The sequence below is a fragment of the Acartia tonsa genome, chromosome 2 (genome assembly GCF_053477335.1).
Source record: "Acartia tonsa isolate MP-2025a chromosome 2, ASM5347733v1, whole genome shotgun sequence".
Lineage (NCBI taxonomy): Eukaryota > Metazoa > Arthropoda > Copepoda > Calanoida > Acartiidae > Acartia > Acartia tonsa.
In genome coordinates this window covers 13,265,709-13,287,106 of record NC_137261.1, presented here as the reverse complement: position 1 = coordinate 13,287,106, position 21,398 = coordinate 13,265,709, and the positions used below count along the sequence as shown (strand labels likewise).

The window sequence follows — 21,398 nt, the reverse complement described above, 5'->3', positions numbered from 1 at the left end:
CCTCCTTGAATTTCTAAAATAAATGTATAAGTATAGATTTATAATCCAGATAATTTATAATAAAAAATAGCTTTATTACTTGAAGTTATAAACAATTAATAATTTATTATTATCCCAAACCTTATGCCTAGCATCAAAAGAGTCTACTATTCTACATGGTAAAGGGATCAACATTTCAAACTTTTAAATAGCTATCACTTATAATTGAAAGAGCAGACATGGTTTAAATAAAGCTTGACAGATGCCGTAAAAATACCTATAGTAGAATAATCATTTATGGCTTATTATCATAGTCAGCTTTCCGCGGATATTAAGTTAAAAATCATTAGATTAAAACTAGTTTTGTTGGGCACGAGGGGCCAAAGCCCTGGACTAACCAAACTGGTATAAATTTTATTCGTAATGAATATGATATTCAGTATGGATGAGAACCGGTTCTAATCCAGAAGACGTTAATCAGTTTGGAATGCATTCTGGAAAATTGTTACTGTCATCAAACATGACTTGTCTTTGATTTTGTTAACTCTGACTCCTACCTAAAGTTAAATGCACAATACATACATATTACATACCTATACCAAAGTTCTATAACTTTGCCATTTATATATTACGAAGTTATTTGACATAGAAAAGCTATAGACTAAGAAATGTTACTATTTGTAGCTTACTCTCTTCTCTTTTTTTATAATTTATATTTTGAGAAATATAGAAACAGGAAAACACTTTAGTTTTGATCCGACATGACACATTACTGCTTTTATATGAACAATGAATTACACTTTTTATAATATATTTTATCTCTTACCAAATCCAAGAATTCAAGAAATAAGGTATCTAAATTCAGTTACAATGTAAAGCCTGAATTTTGTATTATGTCTAAAGGCATTAACATCCAAACAACCACAGACAACAAATCTTTTGGTTATAAATAAATGGAGAATTTTAAAGAAATTATTATAAAAAACTTTTAACCTATTATATAAATTTATTTTGAATTGTTTCCTAACACAAAAACTATACAAAAGCTTATTTTTTCATCAGAAAATGATTAAACTATATAATATATTAAAGGTACAAACCAAAAAAGAACTAATCCTTTTTATCCTCTGGAAAATACTTAATGGTAAATCCATGTTCTTATGATACTCTCATCTGTGGTTCCTTGTCTATTTTTACAATCTTAATAAATAGATTTCTTCTTAATCTCATTATATTGCAGAGTGAAAAGGTTGCAAATAGATCATGGAAAAGTAATGAATCTGATTTTATTAAGAAGTTTTTTATTTGATAAAAATTATGAATGTAATTCTAAATCCTATTTCATAGAGTAGTAAGCTTTTTTGTCTGTGCAAAGGATCTCACTAACCGTTAAACGGATATGGTTCTTCTTTACAAAAAGCTTCTTATAGGTACAGGGAAGTATTTTATCTAATTCAGGGAGGGTATCTCTCTTTTTTCCTTCTTTAAATCTTTAAATGAAATTGGGGGGAGGTTGTTAAATTACCTAAAGTAGTAGCGCAACTATGGAGACACTAATTACTAGCACATAAAATGACATGTTCACATTAGTCTAAAACACATAACAGGATTAACTTATTTTGATGCCCACATATAAATATTTAAAACCCCAGTAAATCTGGAATAAACAAAACCCAAATTAATGATCAGATAGAATCTTATTTACAAGTAACATGACATAAAAATATATTTAATTGAATAGCATGAATAGTTTGTTATCAATTACAACTATGCTTGGTAGGGAAGACTCCTCCTGGTCACGTCGTCATCTTGCCTACAGACTTCTACTTGCTTGTTATCATATACTATAAATAGGTACTTGTTTATATATCACAACACTAATATGAAACTCTTTCTTTAGTGTTTTAAAGCTTGTTATCTGATCAGAAATATGACTTGTTATCTATTTAATAACTCTGCTTGTTATCTACTTAAGAACATAATTTGTTATCTAATGCCTAATGGAACTTGTTATCTTATTACATACCTAGTTAGCTCTCTTAGCATTTTTTCTAGAGACATTGGTCTTCTTTGGCTTGTCAACCTCCTCATCATAGAGGCTACACAGATATTTGTAGTCCTGGGTGATCTCCTTACACCTATCCAAAGCCCGCTCATAGTCAGCTTCAAGTTTCTTAAAATAAGCTGATAACTTTTCTATCTCTGCCTGTTTGGCATCAACAGAATTCCTCCAATGACGTACGGCAGCTTTCTCTCTGGCAATCTGTGCATCTTTGACAGCTGCTTCTTTCTTGTTAGCCTTAATCTTTTCATTGATTACAGTGTCCCTAACTTTGTCTCTAACCAACTTCAAAAGCTTGGTGGATGCTTTGTTATTATTCTTGTTATCTATCTTCGTATTATTTTGACTCTCATATGAGCTCTCTCTTTCTTCCTCCTTCTTTGACTCATTTTCTTTGTTTTTGACTTTTTTTTTTTTTATTTCAAATGTTAAAATGTGTTACTTGTTATCACACTCTGGAAATTATAATTGTTAGACTTGCATGAAATTAAAATTATTTGACTAACAAAAAAAATTGTTCACTCAGCGACAACGTTGGAATTCCCCGCGCATTGAATGCCACGTTATTTTTTTGATTTTTATTTAGGTTGCTAACTTTTCAATTTGTTACACAGGACCATTTTATGCGTATTATCCCAGCAAGGATTCTTCATGAATTTTTTCATTTGCTATTTTTACATTATTGTACATTATGATTTTTTTTTTTTTTAAATTTTAATTTTTTGGTTATTTTTGTGTGTTTTTGTTGCATTTTTAGAGATTTTTGTTGTTTTTATTTGATTTTTGGATTTTATTTTTCTTTGTACATTGACTTTTCCTATTTACAAACTTGTTCTCTTAATTTACAATCTTTCCAAGTAACTCCCTTGGAATTCTGCCATTCTCTAGCACTTCAAGCATAGGTAGCTTGTTGACATTGCATTTTGTGAGCATGTCAGCAAGCATGTTCTTTCCTTCAACCCACTTTATTTCACTAACTCTTCCATATTCTATCATATCTCTCATCATTGCTATGTCAGCTGTCAACATCATTTCTGTCATCTCTGATTCAGAGTAAACAGCCACTCTTGTAGAGTTGTTATCTGTGATGGCTTTGATTGTAAGATCAGCTTCACCGTTTGTTATTTGCTTAAGCATCTCCTTGATATCTAGTGCAGAATCTAGTCCATTGTAAAGACTCAGCGTTTCAGCTCCAAGTGTACTGTTCTCTTTTCTCTTTATTTTTCCACTCTTCCACTCCTCTGGGGCACAGTTTCCTATTTTTGTGTTTACTAAGAGTAGGAAGTAGTCTCCACAGCTGTCAGTGTTGTTGTTCAAGTTCCTAACAGCTGCGTCATTAAAAATCCATACTTGACAGTCTGAAAAGTTGTCAATGTCTGATGTTGTCATTGTCACTTCAAATTTCTTCAATTTGTTAGCTACCTTCTTTGCTTGAATTTCATCATCTTTATCCATTAACACCCAGGTTGTTGTTATCCTGTCTTGCCTCTTGACATTTACTACCTCATATGTATTAAATGCTTTTAGATTATCCAGTTCTACTAACTTTGCTGCTAAAGCAGCTGGAGAGTTTCTTTGCTCTCTTTGATTCACTTCAATCAACTTGCCATTATCTAGTTGCAGTATCAAATGCGCTTCATCATCTTCCTCTTGAGTTTTATTGTATCTTACTTCTCTTCTAGACATCTCATCATGGAAGACCTGTCCATTATCTAGTTGAATACTATACCATCCAGCATGCTTACCACCTACTTTTCCACCATGTCCAAGAACAATCCCTTTCTCCCACTTTCCATTCTCAAGAATCTCTATTCTATCATTCTTTTTAAGTACAATAGCTGCATTTGCTAGCGATCCATCTTCATTGAATTCTGGTTCTGGTCTCTGATGAGTTTTCTTCCTTTTCCTTCCTGCATCTTGAGTTACTCTTGTGTTTGATGTTGGTGGGTTGTCTGATGCTTCTTCTTCTGTGTCTGCTCCTGGAGTCACATTCTCATTGTCTTCTTCTATAACTTCTCCTGTGTCTTTTTCATTGTTATCATCCATCTTTAAACTAGTCCAGTCAGTTTCCTGAAAATCTTCCAGCTCTTTTCCTTGTCTTCTTGTCTTGATACTTATCTTTTCAGTATCCTCCTTGTCATCTACTCTTGTTTCTGTGTTATCTTCATCCAACTCTGTGATATTGACCTGTTCTAGTTTCTCTTTGTTATGTAGCAAATCAACAGTGTAGTGGCCTGCTGCAGATGTTGTAAGGATCAGTGGTTTACCATTGATATAGCCTCTATCATTCTTCATGTCAAGCACTATTCCTAGATCTTTCATGTCACTTTTTGATAATAGTAAGGGAATGTCAGAACTAATGACATCTATCCTTATTTGATTGTCTTCACCACCAATGCAAACTGGAATGTTGTACTTTGCTATTGCTTTGAGCTTTCCTTGGTTGCCAAAAATGAACTGTTTGTTAGTATTCATTGGTCCTTCAACTTTGCCTTTCATCTCTTTTGGTAAAGCTTGCAGATAAATACGTAGCCAGTTTTCTCCACATACACTAGAAGAACAGCAGGTATCTAGCGCACCTTTATTTAGAGCCTCTGCCGTGAATTCATTTAGATCATCGGTGTTGTCCGTGGTGCAATATATTGAACAGAGATTACATTCTTCTTGACTTTCTTCTGAGCTTTCCGTGTCTGAAAGTATTGGTATCAGTACTTTTTCTTCCTCTTTTGTGGCAGCATTTAGGACTAAAGCTGTTTTGAATTTTTTGTAATTTCCAGTATTTTGAATTGCATCTGGGCAATCTACTGCAAAGTGTGTTGTGGCTTTGCATGCATTGCATTGTAATGGTTTTCCATCTTTACCTAGTGGATTTTGCTTTTTAGTTCGAAAAAACGATTTATTTTCGTGTCGTGAATGCTTTGTTGAGCTATTTTTATTGTTATCCTGCTTTTGGTATCGGTTTTCTGGTTTTTGGTATTGTCTATCCTTCTTTGGCGGCTTCCATCCCCTTGAAAGATATAATTCGTCGTGATTCAAAATGTTGTCTTTGTTGTCAGAATTATTAAGAAACGCTTCATTATTTTTGGTTTTGTTATCTATTTTTCCAAAAATTTCACGCATTTTTTGCTTTACGGTTTGGTATCTTTTTTTCTCATCAGTTTGTACGTCGGCTACGGTTTTAATAAGCATGAATTCGGTTTCTGTCAAATTTGCTGTGATCATAAGATCCATTGCTAAAACTCGGTCATTAGGGTTGTTTATTTTTAGTTGTTTAGCTTTTTGCAACATTTTATCATATTCAATGATATATTCTGGAATGGACTGGTCTTTTCGCGGTTGTATAACCTTCATTTCCGCGTAAGTTGAATATATTTCTTCGTCTGTATTTTTCCAGAATCTTTCTTCCATGAATTTAATAATCAATTCCACCCCCTCAGCATTGTTTATAAGTGTGGTTGGCTTGACCTCTTTGTATAAATCCTCTCTTAACGTCGCGCCGTACCTCGAAGATTCTTTTGGTATTTCTTGTGCCAAGGCAAAACCTTGTTTTTCTTCCGGTAAATCGGTTGCGGCGGACCATGCACGAATGCATTCTATCCACATTGAAACGTCACTAAAATCTTCGATATAAGGGATTGGAATGTTGTTTCTCGCAGGAAAGTCATTTTTTGATCTCTCCCCTTTTTCTTCCGATTTTTTCGGGTTTATTTTGTCTCCTTTATCTGCCATTTTTACTTACTGGGGTCTTTGTTATCTATTTGTTATATTTTTGTTATCTTAACTTAGTTATGACACGGTGTAAGGTTTTTGTTATCTATATTTAGTTATGACTCAGTTTGAGTTTTTTTTTTTTAACTGTATTAAAATTCAGGACCTCAACCCTTGTTATCTAAAATCAGGACCTCAATCCTTGTTATCTAAAATCAGGACCTCAATCCTTGGTATCTAAAATCAGGACCTCAATCCTTGTTATCTAAAGTCAGGACCTCAATCCTTGTTATCTAAAATCAGGACCTCAATCCTTGGTATCTAAAATCAGGACCTCAATCCTTGTTATCTAAAGTCAGGACCTCAATCCTTGTTATCTAAAGTCAGGACCTCAATCCTTGTTATCTAAAGTCAGGACCTCAATCCTTGTTATCTAAAGTCAGGACCTCAATCCTTGTTATCTAAAATCAGGACCTCAATCCTTGTTATCTAAAGTCAGGACCTCAATCCTTGTTATCTAAAGTCAGGACCTTAATCCTTGTTATCTAAAATCAGGACCTCAATCCTTGTTATCTAAAATCAGGACCTCAATCCTTGTTATCTAAAGTCAGGACCTCAATCCTTGTTATCTAAAATCAGGACCTCAATCCTTGTTATCAAAAATCAGGACCTCAATCCTTGTTATCTAAAATCAGGACCTCAATCCTTGGTATCTAAAATCAGGACCTCAATCCTTGTTATCTAAAGTCAGGACCTCAATCCTTGTTATCTAAAGTCAGGACCTCAATCCTTGAAATCTAAAATCAGGACCTCAATCCTTGTTATATAAAATCAGGACCTCAATCCTTGTTATCTAAAGTCAAAACTGGACCTCAATCCTTGTTATCTTTTAGTTATGACACAGCTTGTGTCTTTGTTGTCTAAACCTTTACCAGTGTTTGTTATCTTGCTAGCGAGCCTCAACCCGTTGGAATAAAAAAACACTTTATGCTTATCACTTTTTGTAGATTTTGAGTTAGAGAATGTGATTTTTATGTCATAGTTCTTATGTGCTCCGTAGATCGTTACATTTAGTTCATGCTACCATTGTTAAATTACCTAAAGTAGTAGCGCAACTATGGAGACACTAATTACTAGCACATAAAATGACATGTTCACATTAGTCTAAAACACATAACAGGATTAACTTATTTTGATGCCCACATATAAATATTTAAAACCCCAGTAAATCTGGAATAAACAAAACCCAAATTAATGATCAGATAGAATCTTATTTACAAGTAACATGACATAAAAATATATTTAATTGAATAGCATGAATAGTTTGTTATCAATTACAACTATGCTTGGTAGGGAAGACTCCTCCTGGTCACGTCGTCATCTTGCCTACAGACTTCTACTTGCTTGTTATCATATACTATAAATAGGTACTTGTTTATATATCACAACAGAGGTAGACCCTAAGTGCTCCTAGAGTCTTATAGTGGCGTAGCCACTTGTTAAATTTTAAAAAGAAATAGAAATGCTAACATCTAAAAATAAAGAATTCAATAAATTTTATTATGAACCTTTGTTGACTTTATTAAAAGAAACACATTAGAACTAGTTCTCAGCCATACTGAAAAAACCATGCATAACATTGTATTACACACAATTTTCTATTTTCCTACTAAGAAATTAAAAAAGAAATTAAAAAAAAAGAACTTTTAAACAATAATGAAGTTTTGCCCTAATTACATAATTTACTCAGTGTTCATTAAGCTTAGATATGTATTTATGACAAAATATGTCTGATAAACTTATGGAAATTTAAGTTAATGTATTTTGTAACTAACACTCACATTTTTTGTATATACCCCAAACTAAGGTAAAACAAAAACTGTATTTGTGGCGGCAGTCGGCCGTCTTTTGATTATAAATACCAGTGGGGCATCTTTACAAGGAGGACGGACAACACAACAGAACCTACTGACAGTATCAGCAGTCACTCAAATGAAAGACAACTTTTGGTGTAAGGAAAGGAGATCAAATTATTTTTAACAAAAGCTTTGGACAAAATAGCATTGTACCTGCCGATACAGAATTATTCTTGTCTGTCCAACTTTGGCAGCTTTTGGGTAGCTTAGTTCTCTTGCAGAATTGAAAGTTTGCTAAACTAACACAGAGAGCTCAATTATTGCCAATAATCTGATTAGCAAAGCTTGTGCTTGTATCAAGGTATTAGTAGAGACAGAGATAATTATTCTTATAATAATCTGATTAGCAAAGCTTGTGCTTGTATCAAGGTAATAGTAGAGACAGAAACAATTATTCTTATAATAATCTGATTAGCAAAGCTTGTGCTTGTATCAAGGTATTAGTAAAGACAGAGATAATTATTCTTATAATAATCTGATTAGCAAAGCTTGTGCTTGTATCAAGGTATTAGTAGAGACAGAGATAATTGTTCTTATAATAATCTGATTAGCAAAGCTTGTGCTTGTATCAAGGTATTAGTAGAGACAGAGATAATTATTCTTATAATAATCTGATTAGCAAAGCTTGTGCTTGTATCAAGGTATTAGTAAAGACAGAGATAATTATTCTTATAATAATCTGATTAGCAAAGCTTGTGCTTGTATCAAGGTATTAGTAAAGACAGAGATAATTATTCTTATAATAATCTGATTAGCAAAGCTTGTGCTTGTATCAAGGTATTAGTAGAGACAGAGATAATTATTCTTATAATAATCTGATTAGCAAAGCTTGTGCTTGTATCAAGGTATTAGTAGAGACAGAGATAATTATTCTTATAATAATCTGATTAGCAAAGCTTGTGCTTGTATCAAGGTATTAGTAGAGACAGAGACAATTATTCTTATAATAAAGTTACAGGATCTATGTGTGTCTGTCTGTACCGAAGGATCTCACTAACCGCAGTGCATTTACAAGGTAACTTCGCATAGGTCCAGGGAAGGTTTAAAAACTATTTTGGGGGACGGTACAACTACCCTCCCAAGAGAAATCACCACTATAAAAGAAATTATTTTTTTAAGTGCCACTACGTGGCCATAATGTATGACTTACCCTACTTCCCTTCAAACAAGGGTGTCAAAAGTTTTTTTTTAAATTACATTTACTGTGCTTGACTAGGTTCTTTAAAATAAACTGCTTTAGTAGTTTCCTTGAGTGTGGGAAAACAAGTTAAGAAATAACAAGAACAAAATAACAGAAAGCAAAACTAAGTAACAAAGTATAATCCATTATAATTACAAATTACGAAGAAATAACATTAGTTACTACAAACTACTCATTAAGAATATTCATGTACTCAGATAAAATAATACTCGCACCTGGCTACCCATATTCCCCATCCACCCATCTTTATAGTTACACTACCCCCTCCCCTCCCACTGGATGAACAAAATCACCAATAAATAAGGTCCCTACTAGCAAGCTTAATTAACGACAATTTTTTCCTGTCAGTTTATCCACATATATCTTATATCCATTTGAATACCAGTTTCTGTTTATTAAAAGTTTACAGGCATTATTTCTGAAGGCATTGTCGTTTCTTCTATACAACAATCTTCCCCCAAATAAATTTTTTGAAGCCCTTAAGATATTTCTTGACGTAATTCATAAAAAAAACAAGATTTAAATTTATTCATTACATATACCCTTTCTCATCATGCAAATTTTATAAAAATGAAATTAATAATCCACAGTTTAATGAATTTAAAACGTACCTTAAAAAATGATTTTATAAATCTACTTCATGAAAGCGAATTTAATCAATGAATCTTTTCTTTTTTTATTTTCTGAAAAACCTAACGTAAACAAATTATGAATAAAGTTTCTGTAAGTTTTACTCAATGAACCTTATTTATAGATTAAAAAACATGAATAAGGAAAATGTTGGAAGTGAAGACACAAAAACACATAAGCTTTATAATTTTTTTAACCCATCAATCCAGGAGGCAAAAACAAACTTAGATACAGGTAAAATATGAGTCAATATTTGATTTGCTTTTTAAAAGCTTTTCTATAAATAGGCTCCATCCGAACGCCCGGAACGGATAGCTTTATTCGTTTATTTATGCATGTTAGAAATATCCTATTGATTTCAAACTTTGTATGTTAATTCCTGTAGTAGTTAGGTACGACTTCAGAAACGTAGCAACTCCTAATCGTTACCAGAATGTCCGTACGTCCATTTTAGACATTTGATTATTTGTTTAAAACAATTATGGTATCACACCCCTCCTTAACCGAACTTTAGATTAAAAAAATTTCCCAAACATTCGGACAATTGGGCGTTCAAATAGGACCTAGTGGTAGTTAGAATCAGTTGAGAACAAAATCCCAGCCGTTCATTCTTGCCAGATATTGCCATTTTAAGATTTTTAGTAAAATTGCACTAAATATCCAAAAACAAACTTAAATCTTCTTTAAATTTTTTAGTATTATTTTAGTGAGACAGTCCCAAAACAGAGTATCTTTGCTCCTGTGGCCAAACTGACTGCCTGGTGTCCCTAACAGAGAGTGCCTTTATGTGTTAACACAAGTAGGGATTCGAACCCATTCCCAAAACTAACTAATGTGGAATAGCTGTGTATTACAGCATTAGGTTAGTATTTTCACCACTAACAGATGGAAGGCAAGGCCAATCCTAACCAGAAACCTGATCAGGCCCCAGTGAAGCACCTTGGAGGTCTACTTGTTTTCTGGGGTGATGTTCACCTGCACCTATGGATTGGGCAGGTTGAGACCCAATGGTGCCCTCAGACTCTTATGAACCCTGCCATTTGGGCCAAGCTCAGAGTGATGTCACACACCTGGCTTGTGCCCTGTCCATGAGATGCTTCCCTGCCAATCACAGATCAGCACAGCTGCCATGGAAGAATAGCTGCAGGTGGTGGGCTGCATACCTTTGCTCAAGATGCAAGTTAGCACTACCCTGATCTTGATCCTCCAGGAGATCATGGTAGTGTGCATCTTGAACTATGCCCTGAGCCTGGGAGGGTTCTTTCTGAGGGATTTGGGGACACCATTACTGTTTGACAAACCCGAGCTGATGGTATGGATAAATAGGGAGAGTAGCCATGGTCGCCTCCATTCACATTAAGCAATGCATGAGTTGGGGACACAGTTACTGTTTGAAACTATCCATGGTGGAATAGCTGTATATTACATTATTGGGATCAGGCAATGTATGCCCCTTTGGATACCTTCTAGCTGTTGTTGGTGATCAGCAGGTTCAGCTCCTTGTTAAAGTTTTACCTGGGGTCCACTGCACTGGAAAGTTAGGCCTGGTCTTGACCACCATTTCTCTCCTGGGGGGCCGTTTGATGCAGTCGCACCTCCTGGAGGCACATTGAACACCATGGGGGTGTACAACTAAGAATAGCCCCTGTTCAGTTTTACCTTTTGAGGGGCCCAGGCCCCTATCTTGATGGGAATGGCCAAGAACTTCACGCTACCCATATCCTGGTCATCAGTCAGCTCTGAACAGGTGCTCCTTGACCTCATGAAAGTCGATGAGGACAAGGGCTGTGGCCCCATGAAAGCTGCCCTGGCCAGACAGTTGATTCTACAGCTAGAGGGCTTCTTGTCTTTAGCATTTGTTTGTGGAAGGGGCTCTGGGCCTTCCCCAGGCTTGGCAGGGCTGTGACCACTTGCTTAATGTGAGTGGGGGCGACCATGGCTACTCTCCCTATTGATCCATACCATCAGCTCGGGTTTGTCAAACAGTAATGGTGTCCCCAACTCCCTCAGAAAGAACCCTCCCAGGCTCTGGGCATTGTTCAAGATGCACACTACTATGATCTCCTGGAGGATCTAAATCAGAATAGGGCTAACTTGCATCTTGAGTGAAGGTATGCGGCCCACCACCTGCAGCTATCCTTCCATGGCGGCTGTGCTGATCTATGATTGGCAGGGAAGTAACTCACAGCCCATTTTAGGGGCCAGGTGTGTGACATTATTCTAAGCTTTGCCTAAATGGCAGGGTTAATGGGAGCCTGTGGGCACCATTAGGTCTCAACCTACGAAATCCATGGGTGCAGGTGAACACCCCACTAAACATGTGGTGCAGACCTCCAAGGTGCTCCACTGGGGCCTGTGGGTGAATAATCGGGTTTCTGGTTAGGATAGGCCTTGTCTTCCACCTGTCAGTGGTGAAAATACTGACCTAATGCTGTAATACACAGCTATTCCACTTTGGTTAGTTTTAGGAATGGGTTCGAATCCCTACTTGTGTTAACACATAAAGGCACTCTCTGTTAGGGACTCCAGGCAGTAAGTTTAGCCACAGGAGCAAAGATTCTCTGTTATTGAGCTGTCTCACTAAAAATATACTAAAAAAATAAAAGTAGATTTAAGTTTGTATTTGGATATTTAGTGCAATTTTACTAAAAATCTTAAAATGGCGATATCTGGCAAGAAGGAACGGCTGGGATTTTGTTCTCAACTGATTCTAACTACCACTAGGTCCTATTTGAACGCCCAATTGTCCGAATGTTTGGGAAATTTTTTTAATCTAAAGTTCGGTTAAGGAGGGGTGTGATACCATAATTGTTTTATGTTATATTTCTAAAGTCAGAGATTATTAAATATTAATACAACAAGGATCTATATGGTCACATTTATTGCTATAGTCATCTTACAGCATTGACTACATAAAAAAAACAAGCTAAGCCAAGTATGAATATCACTGTGGCGATACAGTGTTAAATATCTATAGAAATCTGCGCAGGTCACTTTCCTGTCAAATATTTCAGTTTTGGAGACAAAATTTATCTCAATTGTATGCACTTTTCATCTTGGCAGGCAGAATCAAGGTTAACAAAATTAAATGATTAGGGGCGTGGAAGGAGGATGTTAGCATTTTAGTAAATATTTTGTTCTTTAATTTATAACTCAATTTGCCAGCCAGTCCTTTATGTTAATGAAGAATTAGAATTCAACGAACTCATTTGTTTTTGGGTAATACTCTTTCATATATGACATTTTTTTTTTTTTTTTTTTTGGGGGGGGGGGAGCAAATGATATAAACTTGTTTTCTATTTCAAATAGACTACTGAACTTTCTTTGAAGATTTGCCTGACTGACTATTTAGCAAAATTTACTTTTATTTTGTTTGTCTGTCTGTCTTAAAGCCCTTTCATTACATTAGATTTTTGTTTTGCATTTTTTATTCTATATTTATGTTGTCATCCATATTATTTATTTGGTTTGGATATTTCTATTTCCTTTTCTTTGACCATCTACATTTCACTATTTAAAGTTAAAAAGTCCTAATAGTTTTTAAAAGCGAAGCTTTTCTATAATTAGGGTCGGTCCGTACGTCCGTCCGTCCGTCCGAGATGGATAGCTTTTATTTGTTAATTTAGGCATGTTAGAATTGTACTATCGATTTCAAACTTTGCATGATGATTCCTGTAGTAGTTAGGTACGATTTAGAAAGCGGAGAAACTCTATAATCATTACCAAAATGTCCGTACGTCCATTTTAAACATGTTGATTTTTCTACTTTTTAAACAACAAATTTTTATGTGAACTATTTATCCGTTTGATCTGATTTTTTCGGGACAACAAAGAACAATATTATAAGCGAAGCAATTCTCTTATAAAGTACTAAAAATGTAAGTATGTCCATAAACATTATCCTATATCAAGCAGTTTTTCAACAAATTTACTTACAATTTTGCTTTGACTCTTATACTTTTATATTCTGATTATTCAGTTCAGACACTATACAAGTGTTAATGTCCGTTTGTCCTACCGTTTCAGTGCTTCGCTTTTATGGATGTTGTCATCCTTGTTTTTGCAAAAATACGTACGTCCAAGAAAACATGTAAATATGTTTTTTTAATGTACACTTGAACATTTTATGATATTAATCTGTTTTAATATTTGTCCTTGTATCAGGAGGAATCTAAGGGTTAAGACAATGGCTGATAAATTGATGTTCACCCTCAATGATGATTCACAAAATTATCCCTTCTGTTAATTATAATTTGTGGTTGAAACGTTTAGACAATTAAATTAATAAACTGACCCATCAAAATCAAATAAAAGTCTCTAAAGTTACTAAACCCACAAATAAGACAATATCATTTTAAAACTTTGGGGACTAGCGTCATAACAGTCCATTGTCCCCTACCTCCCTGGCAAATAGGTATAACTATTGGTATAATATTTAGATGAACAAATTGTACACTAATGGAAAATAAACACTTAACTTCATTCACAAATATAAGGGTAGAGGGAAAATTAGGTTAACCTAGGGATAGCCCGTTGGGTCTAGTGGTTTACATAATCACACACAAGCAAGCAAGGGAACACATACGCTTGCAGCGACTGTGCTATTGTTAGATTATTTGTCACTAGATGCTGCGCCCCAAGCATCAAGGGGATCAATTTTCTAAGGGATATAGAGGGGCATAAATAATAAATATAGCTAAAAACCACACATAGACTTGTTTATAAAAAAAGCCTAAAATCCTTACATTAAAGAGGAACCATATCAGTTTAGCGGTGAGCTAGATCCTTTGCTACAGACAAAAAAGCTTACCACTTTACAAGATTTATATTTACATTATCTGAATATAACAATAAATTATCTCAGTATATCTGTAAATTATGTCATATATTTTTTCACAAAAAATTCATCTTATTGTTTAAATCAAGTTAGATATGACCTTACTATAGAGAGAGGCGTTTAAGTTTAAAATATGTGATAACATTCATCATGTGATATCATTTATTTTTTATTTGTGTAAAGTATTATATAATAGAACATACATGTACCTATATAAACACAGAACATACACAGGAGAGAACATATTACAAACATGTCTTGTGTAGTTACTGTTTATAGAGTTGTAACGCATCCTAGTTTCTCAGTGCACCTATAACCATGGCATGTCTGGTAATTTTGGTGTGATTATGCTGAATCTTAGGATTTTAGGGCCAGATAATTCTTATATATTCTGTATGTGAGCACAGAAAGTAATGAAAATAACTGTGTATCATGTAATTTAATTTGTTACTGAAACTCTTAAAACTATATGAAGGATAAAATTACATACAGAGAAGGGGGGGGGGGAGGTCGGTGAGGAGTGAATATAATAAAAATTCAACATTATAGACATTAAACTTTAGTTTATATTAAAAAGTATGAGATATACCCAATACAAAGGTTCCACTCAAAGTGCCTTATTTTGAAATAAATTGAATATAAGGAAGGGAAAGTGTTTCTTAATTAAAAGTCAGGTTAGGTTTAGTTATCATGGGTGCTTGGTAGCCTCGTAGGGCCAGGGCACGGAGGTGCAGACCCCTTAGGGTTAGATCCCCGAAAGATGTTAAGAATAGGAAATTCAGTTAATTGATACAAAAAGAAGAAAATTTTATCCTATACGTAGAAGCATATATATAGCAAGTTAAACACACTCCACAGAGTATGGAAATCTGAGCTATATATGTTATATATATTAAACAAATCTTCTTAATCAATTTTGTATAAAATCCTATTATATAAAGTAGTAAGCGTTTTTTGTCTGTCCCGAAGGATCTCGCTAACCGCTGAACCGATATTGTTCTCCTTTACAGTGAAGATTCTTATAGGTCCTGGGAAGGTTTTAAACTATTTTTCGATGTTTTGGATAAAAAATGACTTTTTACACTGAGTAAATTGAATTACTAAAAATTAAAATGTACGCTGTTTAAAAATGCCTATAAAATCAACATTTTTATGAAGAAAAATATTTTTTGGCTTAAAATAAAGAGAAAATCGTTGTTTTTAAGATAATAGTAAGATCGAATTTTTAATGAATTTTTCACAACAGTACATTCTTAAAAAACCAGTTTTCTAAGTAAACAAACAAGGGTATAAAAAGCCAGTGTACAACAGAATCTTGAGTAGTAGCACATTTTTTTTTTAAGTAGTAGTAATAGTAGTAGTAGTAGTAACTCATTATTTGTTTTTTAATAAGTAGTAGTATTTTAACATTGGTAAGTAGAATTTTAACATTTAACAATTAGAGTATTTTTCTTCTGTGAACATTGAACAATAAGTAGATATTTAACTACTTAAAGCATATTTTTAGCATAAGTAATTAATTGTATGGATTTAAATACAAGTATATAGTACTGTACAGAAAAGTTATGATCAAATCAACATTATCAGGTAAGTAAGTTTTCAACCAGTAATTCAATTTACTCATCTGGTTCTGGCCAGTGTTTTGGATAAAAAAAGACTTTTTACACTGAGTAAATTGAATTACTCCTCTTTAATATTACTCTATGAAAAAAAAAAGTACGCTGTTTAAAAATGCCTATAAAATCAACATTTTTATGAAGAAAAATATTTTTTGGCTTAAAATAAAGAGAAAATCGTTGTTTTTAAGATAATAGTAAGATCGAATTTTTAATGAATTTTTCACAACAGTACATTCTTAAAAAAACGGTTTTCTAAGTAAACAAACAAGGGTATAAAAAGCCAGTGTACAACAGAATCTTTAGTAGTAGTAGTAGTAGTAGTAACTCATTATTTGTCTTTTAATAAGTAGTAGTATTTTAATTGTCTTTAAATAAGTAGTAAAAAATTATTGTCTTTTAGAAACTAAGTACACACCACCAGAGATTTATTTGTGTCAGTTAACTCAAATTATATCTAAGTTTAGTTTAAAGTCTATGTATTTTAGTTTAATTCAGTTGTATTATAAGGCAATTTAATTGTATTAATAATTCATATTTGTAAAGGTCCTATTAAGAATTAAGAATTGAGAAGTAAACTGTGTTGAGTGAACCTAGTGGATAAAAGTGTAACTAATAACCAATCCTCTACAGAAAGCCCCATGCCTGCAGCTAATTGGTAAGTAGAATTTTAACATTTAACAATTAGAGTATTTTTCTTCTGTGAACATTGAACAATAAGTAGATATTTAACTACTTAAAGCATATTTTTAGCATAAGTCATTGTTTTAAAACAATTTATTGAGCCTGAAACCTAAAGAATTAGCTATTATTTTAAGTAAAATTGTGTTAACTTTTAAACGCACATGTATTTTGTTATTATTTTGTGATTTCTTCATAAATATTGGCGAACTGCCTCGTTTGCTATATTTATTAGGAAATTGTAGGGTTTTAGTCAAAATATTAGTCAAAAAGGTTATGGAAATATCATTTTAAATTGTTTAACATATTATTTGTTATAGTTCAACAATGGTTAGAACTACTGCAGTTGGAAGATTTTCATCAAACCTACCTATTTTGTGTTATTAATAATTTGTTGTTTGATTAATTTAATGTAAATACACATAATGTAAAGACAAAAGTTTTATTTATTTAAATTCTGGTATTCAAAATTAAAGGTGTTCTATAGAGCTTAAAAGGGGCTAAAATTTCCCAAAACATTGAACAATTAGTAGGTTTCCCTTTGGTGAAGTGTAGCAATTTTGACTATATAATTATTTTCATTGCTAGCAGAAAATTGTATTACAGTCATTAGATTGCTGCATTTTATAAGCTGTATAGATATCTTTAGTTTTGAAACCAGATTTAAATAAATGTTTTAGGAAAATGTCTTTTAGTAATACTATAGCAGGCCAATCAAACAGGCTGCTGAATTTTTTAGGAGAAACTGAAATTAGTTTTAAATTTCTGCAAAAGAAATATAGTGAAGATACTGCATATTTCTACAAATATTTGAAATTCAGTAATAAGAGATTCCAGGCTAAACATTCAAGATTAAATATTAAAGAAAATCACAAACATGGTTTTGACAAGAAAATTTTACAGGTCAGTATAGAAGAAATAAAGTTGCTACTGGAAAATATTTCTACAATTCAAAGATTTTTGAGTTTACTTGAAGGACTTAATGATGAAGAAACAGAAACTATTCTTTGGATCGAACAAGAATATGATGTCTTGAAAGAGTTATTTCTAAACTGTCTCAATAACTATGATAAGTTTGTGGATCTTAGAGCTACAGAAGCTACAGTGGTTGATGATACAGATACTGGAACCAAGAAGAATAAATCCTTGGAGAATCTGAAACCAAACCATACCCATGACTTAGCTAGACAGATAGACTGTGAAAATCAAGACTTCATTTCATGTACAGATAACAAAGAACAAACAGATGTTGACCAGCTGTTCACACCTGTTACCAGTGGCTATCAGACAAAATATCTAAACAAAGTATCAAGCAAGTCTTTGTCTGATAATACTGCTTTCTATGAGTTAGATAGAAGTAGTTTAGTGCAACCTCAAATTGAAGAGATTGAGGATGATTTACTTGTTGAAGATGATGTAGAAGGTGAATCTTTAGATGAATATTTGACTCCATCTCAAGAGAAAGAAACTGGAAGGAATGTGGAACCTAATACTGAAGTTGTTGAGAACGTCTCTCTGGTTAATGGCGTCCAAGAAGTCAATGAAATTGTCATTAATTTATCAGTTAATAATATGACTGTATATGTCAAAAATGATTGTGCCAGGTCTAATAACCTGAAAACCGATGAAAGAAAAAACACAATCTGTAGTCATGAAAACATTTATGTCGAGGCTAAACAAGTGTTACAAACAGCAGCTGAAAGTGTTGTTGATCCAGATTGTGAGCAGAACCATGAAGATAATGCAAACCAAGATTCTTGTTTTCAAACTAATCTCTATAAATATAAGGCTGTTGATGATAACATTGAACAATTAATCATTACTAATGTTTATGAGAAGGAAAATACAGAGGATGAGAATAGCAAGAGCAGTACTTGCTATTTACCTGAACTACCTTTTGTACAGCCTACAGATACACCACCACCTTCAAATGTAGAGAGCTTTATCATGATAGATTAGTTGATAAGGGTAAGATAAACGGATGAATTTGATTGATTGTGAAAAAAATGAATTAATTGTTCTGAGTAACTCATAAGTAAACAGAATAAACTTTAATTATAAAATATAAAGTTTCTTGTTGCATTTAGTAATAAAGTCTAAATTACTGAGTGTTAGCTTAAATGTAATTTTATAACCAAAATTTTCAGTACCATTTAAGCTCAATGTATCTAATTGTATGAATTTATAGCACACAAAGTATATAGTACTGTAGAGAAAAATTAGACCAATGCTTGACTTATATCTCGTCAAAGCTTGTCTAATAATAATGTTTATTTATTGTACAGAATAATTAGATCAATGCTTGACTTATAACTCGTCAAGGCTTATCTAATATTTATTCAATGTACAAAGTAATTAGATCAATGCTGGACTTATAACTTGTCAAAGCTTGTCTAATATTTGTTTATTGTATGAAGTAATTTGAACAATGCTGGACTTATATCTCGTCAAAGCTTGTTTAATATTAGGTTATTGTACAAACTTAGATCAATGCTTGACTTATATTTCGTCAAAGCTTGTCTAGTGTTTGTTTTATTGAAAGATTGATTAGATATCAAATGCTGTGCTTAAATCGCTATGGCTTTGATAATCTATAAGTGTTGAAATATTTTAAATTAATATTCTTGATGAAATAAATGATGATATTGTTTCAATGGTGATCTTATATTTCAATCACCTTGATACTTATTTGGTTTGCTTATTTTGCAAAAAAAACTTTGATAAGTATATGTATTGTTCATTTGTATGTAATAGAGTATTTGTAAAGATTGAGTCTTAAATGATCAAATCATTCAAAGCAGAAAATTAATGTTCTTTAGTTAAAACATTTAAGCTCATACTTAAAGTTATGATTTAATAGTCTATTAGTTGAGTGAATAGAAATTTCATTTAGTTGATCAGGTAAGAAGAAAATAAAGTCATATTGATTTACGATTACTTTAGAGCAAAAAATATTTATTTTTAAACCTGTGTTTCAATATTTTTGGATTATTTAGAATTTAAGTACCCAAGAAGAAAAGTTATGATCTCAATCAGGTAAAAAAGTTTTGAAATAGTAATTCAATTTACTCATCTGGTTCTGGCCAGTGTTTTGGATAAAAATGACTTTTTACACTGAGTAAATTGAATTACTCCTCTTTAATATTACTCTATGAAAAAAAAATGTACGCTGTTTGAAAATGCCTATAAAATCAACATTTTTATGAAGAAAAATATTTTTTGGCTTAAAATAAAGAGAAAATCGTTGTTTTTAAGATAATAGTAAGATTGAATTTTTAATGAATTTTTCATAACAGTACATTCTTAAAAAAACGGTTTTCTAAGTAAACAAACAAGGGTATAAAAAGCCAGTGTACAACAGAATCTTTAGTAGTAGTAGTAGTAGTAGTAACTCATTATTTGTCTTTTAATAAGTAGTAGTATTTTAATTGTCTTTTAATAAGTAGTAGTATTTTAATTGTCTTTAAATAAGTAGTAAAAAATTATTGTCTTTTAGAAACTAAGTACACACCACCAGAGATTTATTTGTGTCAGTTAACTCAAATTATATCTAAGTTTAGTTTAAAGTCTATGTATTTTAGTTTAATTCAGTTGTATTATAAGGCAATTTAATTGTATTAATAATTCATATTTGTAAAGGTCCTATTAAGAATTAAGAATTGAGAAGTAAACTGTGTTGAGTGAACCTAGTGGATAAAAGTGTAACTAATAACCAATCCTCTACAGAAAGCCCCATGCCTGCAGCTAATTGGTAAGTAGAATTTTAACATTTAACAATTAGAGTATTTTTCTTCTGTGAACATTGAACAATAAGTAGATATTTAACTACTTAAAGCATATTTTTAGCATAAGTCATTGTTTTAAAACAATTTATTGAGCCTGAAATCTAAAGAATTAGCTATTATTTTAAGTAAAATTGTGTTAACTTTTAAACGCACATGTATTTTGTTATTATTTTGTGATTTCTTCATAAATATTGGTGAACTGCTCCGTTTGCTATATTTATTAGGAAATTGTAGGGTTTTAGTCAAAATATTAGTCAAAAAGGTTATGGAAATATCATTTTAAATTGTTTAATATATTATTTGTTATAGTTCAACAATGGTTAGAACTACTGCAGTTGGAAGATTTTCATCAAACCTACCTATTTTGTGTTATTAATAATTTGTTGTTTGATTAATTTAATGTAAATACACATAATGTAAAGACAAAAGTTTTATTTATTTAAATTCTGGTATTCAAAATTAAAGGTGTTCTATAGAGCTTAAAAGGGGCTAAAATTTCCCAAAACATTCGAGAGGGTGTCTTAACCCCCCTCTCCCCTTAAAAATAATTTTTATAACTCTTTTGAAACTCAAATTTAAAAAGGATGAGGTCGACTTTTCCTTATCCTACCAGTGCAGTGCCCCTAGAGGCTTCTAGGGGCGTAGCCGCTAGTATATATATATTAAACAAATCTACTTATTCAATTTGTATAAAATTGTGTATAAAGAAGAAAGATTTTTGTCAATGTAAACATATAGATTTTAGACAGAGTTTGTGAACCTAAGCCTTTTAGTAAACAAATATGTACCCAATTAATTTGTATAAAAACTTTATAATTGGATATGTAAATGTAAACATAAACAGAAGGATGGCGGAATAGAGTTAAATTAGAGTAAAATACACTTTTTTCTCTTTTTTAATGAATAATCTCCCCCATGAGAATTATAATAACAGGTTTTTAGTTCATTCAACTGCAATGTTCTTTCCCTTTTTGAGGTGGTTA

General features: G+C 32.5%; 2 long non-coding RNA genes across 2 annotated transcripts; both read left to right on the top strand.

Annotated features, from left to right (window-relative positions):
- Nucleotides 1–16,253: 16,253 nt before the first annotated feature.
- LOC145312714 (uncharacterized) lies at nucleotides 16,254–17,069 on the top strand. The gene is made up of 2 exons (XR_013877088.1): nucleotides 16,254–16,607; nucleotides 16,951–17,069. It is a non-coding gene; the product is annotated as an uncharacterized LOC145312714 (long non-coding RNA).
- Nucleotides 17,070–20,105: 3,036 nt separating this feature from the next.
- On the top strand, nucleotides 20,106–20,843 carry LOC145312713 (uncharacterized). Its single transcript, XR_013877087.1, has 2 exons — nucleotides 20,106–20,381; nucleotides 20,725–20,843. It is a non-coding gene; the product is annotated as an uncharacterized LOC145312713 (long non-coding RNA).
- Nucleotides 20,844–21,398: the final 555 nt, after the last annotated feature.